The sequence below is a fragment of the Apium graveolens genome, chromosome 1, assembly GCF_009905375.1.
Source record: "Apium graveolens cultivar Ventura chromosome 1, ASM990537v1, whole genome shotgun sequence".
Classification (NCBI taxonomy): domain Eukaryota; kingdom Viridiplantae; phylum Streptophyta; class Magnoliopsida; order Apiales; family Apiaceae; genus Apium; species Apium graveolens.
This window is the reverse complement of record NC_133647.1, coordinates 104,817,086-104,822,286: the sequence shown is the minus strand read 5'-3', so window position 1 is coordinate 104,822,286 and position 5,201 is coordinate 104,817,086. Positions and strand designations below refer to the sequence as shown.

Here is a 5,201-nt window from a genome sequence, read left to right as displayed (position 1 = left end):
GCTTATTCGTCTTATATTAGTCGCGAACTTGTAAGATAGCGTGTTAATTCTTAATGAAGCGACAGTGAATTTAAGGATTTAGAACTTGCCATGCTAGCATAGGTTTATGTGTTATTGTTATGCATGATTCGTAGGTAATTTTACCCATCTTACTTGCCCCGTGCAATCATGATAGATAACTTGTGCTTTAAACCTTTATGTTGTCAAATTCTATAGACATATAGGGTCTCAATATAATTGGTGTCTATTCCGCTTCTATCTCTTTTATGGATGTCTGGTAGTATGTTATTCGTGCAACGAAAGTTGGTGTTTAGCAGTTTCATGCTATCTGATTAGTGTCATCACCATTGCATGCTAAGGTTAAGAATAATAAAACTATTGAATGAAGTATTTAATGAAGCTAGAATCCCATGTTTGTCTCATATAATATACAAGCCTCTTTACTCTCTTAGTTATAATCATTAGTTTAATTCATCGTTATAAACAACCCAATTTGTGATCGTCTTAGCATTGGATAATAACCATATCATCGGTGCATAGGTGCATAAATTACATAGTTAACCAACGCCAGTCCCTGTGGGAATGAACTAGAAAAGATTCTATATTACTTGCAAACGTGTATACTTGCATGAATTATTAGCACGTGTTTAGCCCTAACAGAAGACCCCAACATGCACATCAGGGATTTCATCGAGATCTGCGACACTTTCAAGTTCAACGGGGTGACTGAAGATGCTATCAAGCTGTGACTTTTCCCATTCTCTCTGAGGGATAAAGAAAAGTGTTGGTTATATTCTCTACCATAAGGGTCTATCACCAAATGGGAGGATCTTGCTCAAAAGTTTCTCACTAAATTCTTTCCTATAGAGAAGAATACTGCAATCAGGAATGCTCTTACTCAGTTTGCGCAGCAATCTGGAGAATCTCTGTGTGAAGCTTGGGATCGCTACAAGGAGATGCTAAGGAAGTGCCCACACCATGGCATGACTGATTGGATGATCATAAACTGTTTCTATAATGGTTAGGCACACAGTCTAGACCTATGCTCGATACAGCGTCTGGTGGAGCCTTATGGGCCAAAAGCTATAATGAAGCTTATGAGTTGATTCAGCTAATGAATACCAGAATCCGACGCAAAGAATGTTTCAAGGAAAGGTAGCAGGAATTCTGGAAGTGGATACAACTACTGCTATAGCTGCTCAACTTCAATCTTTGATGATGAAAGTGGACTCTTTGGCTAATTATGGAGTTAATCAGATCACTAGTGTTTGTGAGTTTTGTGTGGGGGCACATGAGACTGAGTAGTGTGCTATTTCTAGAGAATCAGCTCAGTTTGTGAGCAACTTTCAGAGATCACATCAGCAAACTCCAGCCACTTATCATCCCAATAATCGCAATCATCCTAACTTCATCTAGAGCAACAATCAGAATGCGGTGCAACAACCTTATCATCCATACACAGCAAAGCAGTATAACCCTCCTGGTTTTCAACAACGGCAATATGCCCCTAGGCAACAACTTCAACTTCAGCAGTTACCTCAAGCTAATGAAAAATCTGAAATGGAAGAGTTGAGGCTCATGTGCGCAAGTGCTAAGTTGTTTCTATCAAGACCTTGGAGAATCAGATTGGGAAGATTGCTAATATATTATGAAATTGTCAACCTAACACGCTTCTTAGCGACACTGAAGTGCCAGGAAAGAAGGAAGCTAAGGAGCATGTTAAGGCAATTACATTGAGGTCTGGAAAGGTTGCAAATCCTGAAAAAGCTAAGACTCCAGAATCTGAAGTTGTGGCTGAAGAAGAAGTTCAGAAGCAAGCAGAAGTGGAACCAAGGAATACTACTGTTGAGCACACTCCTCCCGAGGGTAATACAGGGGAGAAATAGATCTATCCTCCACCTCCGTTTCCTAAGAGGCTGCAGAAGAAAAAGCTGGATAAGCAGTTTGAGAAGTTTCTGGAGGTGTTCAAGAAACTTCACATCAACATACCTTTCGCTGAAGCTCTTAAACAAATTCCTAGTTACGCGAAGTTCATGAAAGGTATTCTCTCTAGTAAAGTGAAGCTCGATGACTTAGAGACCGTTGCTCTCACGGAGGAATGCAGTGTTGTGCTGCAGCAGAAGTTGCCTCCGAAGCTTAAGAATCCTCGAAGCTTTACTATTCCTTGCTATTGCCCAGTAAAGATACAATTGTTTAAGGGGGGTTGGATATAATTGTATGAATATTTCGAACAAGTAATAAAAATATAACAGTTCTTTATATTTTTGATAAAAATTGTTACAAACTCTCTCAAGAAATACTGATGTTCTTGAGAACTGCTAGGTCGTACAATGCTCAAGTTAATTCACTATGAGATGACCTAAACTGTGTTTATATAATACACAACTGCTGCTAATCAATTTAAGATATGCATTATCAAAAGTTATAATATCTGGGATATATCGTGTATTATTTTACTAATAAATAACCATTTTGTATGTCTGTATTTAATTCTGTGGATTAATTATTAAGTGGTATATGTGTTTGGATATTTAAAAATAGTATAAATTGAGTATTTTAATTTTTATATGTCCTAAATAAAATATAGATAATTGTCATATCTTCCTGTTTATTTTTAAATTGATTTATAATGCTATAGGAAGCTTCTGGATTTGATAGATTATTTTTCCGAGTAATTATAAATTTTTTGTATAATCGGGAACCGGCCGACTTCAGCCGTTTTTATGTTTTTATAACCTGAAACTTTCCCGAGAACTCCTTCCTAACCTAATTGCAATATTCTGAGCATTTTCCGTGTTTTAACTTTTTCAATCCGACGTACGGTTAGTCCTGTACAGGTCCCGGCGCAGTATTTTCAATACAAAATTTGGTTCGGTAAATCAATAAAACCCGTATTTTCAATAAATGGGATCTTTTTATTAAACTATTATAATTATCACCTCGTAATACGTGTAACCAGGCGCTGAGACCAAGACTACAGTACAAATTATACATATTTGGATAATTATTTTGAAAACCGGTACCGTTTGGATCCGTTTTTTCAAATAAACGTACTATTTTATATCCGGGACGATCCAACGGGATGTTAATTTTCCAAAATTATAAAGAGCCTTTACCGTAATTTATTTTGCACCTGTTATGGATAAAAAAAACTAGGGTTTATTATTTGCTGTATTTATTACTAAGGTTCGGGAGCTCAAGGCCTTTAATGGCTACTCTCGTGTTTCGTAGCTTAACTCTGCCTTTACGAGATGCCTACGTATCTCTGTGAATTAGAGAATCAAGCCAAAAACGTAGTTCTGATGGATGGGGTGAATCCCTTTATATAGATGTTGAGAGTCCTTGAATTGGACTAGGGTTAGGAGACTTGTTTGAACAAGTTCTCAGACTTTGGATAGACTTTGAAGTCCTAGAATAGAGGAATCAGATTCCTAGTTGGTGTAGGTGCCCTTGAGACTATCTTTTATGGAATTACATCATCGTTAGGACTCATTTAATGAGCTGGTAATCCCCCTATTTATTAATTACAAAGTTAATAAATAATCAGGGCTTTGGGCCTCATTAATTGAGCTTCGTTATTGGACCGTATCAGGTCTAATTAATTCAACATTGATTATATTTCTAGGCTAATTTTAGGCCCATATGATTTGCCCCCTAACTTCTGGGAAACCGTAAAAGATTTCGCAGAAGTTAAGTTCATTTGTTCCCTTACAGGGTATCGTTTTTGCATAAAATGTGGAGCAACCTACACATTTACAACGATTTGCCATGCACACGGCTTCAAGGTTATTTTAGAACCTCCCTATTATTTTCTTTACCTTATTCCTTCTTTTTAGGAATTTTCTGGTATTTTTCAGGAATTTTCTCTTAAGTTCTGAGATTTCTCCCTAATTTACAGGAATTTTCCCTAAATTTCTGGGATTTTTCTTCCTAATTTACAAGAATTTTCCCTTAATTTCTGGGATTTTTTCCTAATTAACAGGAATTTTTTCCGCACCTTCTGGTATTTTTCATAATTTTTCCTAAAATTTTAGGAATTATCTCCGTACCTCTCGGTATTTTTCGTAATTTTTCCTAATATTTTAGAAATTATTTTATACCAACAGGTATTTTTTCCAAAAATTTTTGGAATTAATTTATACCAACGGGTATTTTTTCTAATATTCAGGAATTTATTTATACCAGCGGGTATTTTTTCCTAAAATTAATTTATACCAACGGGTATTTTTTCCTAATATTTTAGAAATTATTTTATACCAACGGGTATTTTTTCCAAAAATTTTAGGAATTAATTTATACCAGTGAGTATTTTTTTCCAAAAATTTTAGGAATTAATTTATACCAACGGGTATTTTTTCCTAATATTTTCAAAATTATTTTATACCAACGGGTATTTTTTCCAAAAATTTTAGGAATTAATTTATACCAACGGGTATTTTTTCCGAATATTTTTGAAATTATTTTATACCAACGGGTATTTTTTTCAAAAATTAATTTATAACAACGGGTATTTTTTCCTAATATTTTAGAAATTATTTTATACCAACGGGTATTTTTTCCAAAAAATTTAGGAATTACTTTATACCAACGGGTATTTTTTCCAAAACATTTAGGAATTAATTTATACCAACGGGTATTTTTTCCTAATATTTTAGAAATTATTTTATACCAATGGATATTTTTTCAAAAATTAATTTATACAAATGGGTATTTTTTCCTAAAAGTTTAGAAATTATTTTATACCAACGGGTACTTTTTTCTAAAAGTTTAGAAATTATTTTATACCAACGGGTACTTTTTTCTAAAAGTTTAGAAATTATTTTATACCAACGGGTACTTTTTTCTAATATTCAGGAATTTATTTATACCAACGGGTATTTTTTCCTAATATTTTAGAAATTATTTTATACAAACGGGTATTTTTTCCTAAAAGTTTAGAAATTATTTTATACCAACGGGTACTTTTTTCTAATATTGAGGTATTTATACCAACAGGTATTTTTTCCAAAAATTTTAGAAATTATTTTATACCAACGGGTATTTTTTCCTAAAAGTTTTAGGAATTATTTTATACCAACAGGTATTTTTCCTAATAATTTAGAAACTTTTTATGCATATAAAATTTAACGCGGCCCCCACCTTTTTCTATTTTTCACCTGAGCTTGTCTCCTTGTCGTTGTTTTTACATCTCCTCCCCTTCT

At 33.9% G+C, this 5,201-nt stretch overlaps 1 non-coding gene across 1 annotated transcript; it reads right to left on the bottom strand.

Annotated features, from left to right (window-relative positions):
- Positions 1–878: 878 nt before the first annotated feature.
- On the bottom strand, positions 879–985 carry LOC141680935 (small nucleolar RNA R71). The gene has a single exon (XR_012558452.1). It is a non-coding gene; the product is annotated as a small nucleolar RNA R71 (small nucleolar RNA).
- Positions 986–5,201: the final 4,216 nt, after the last annotated feature.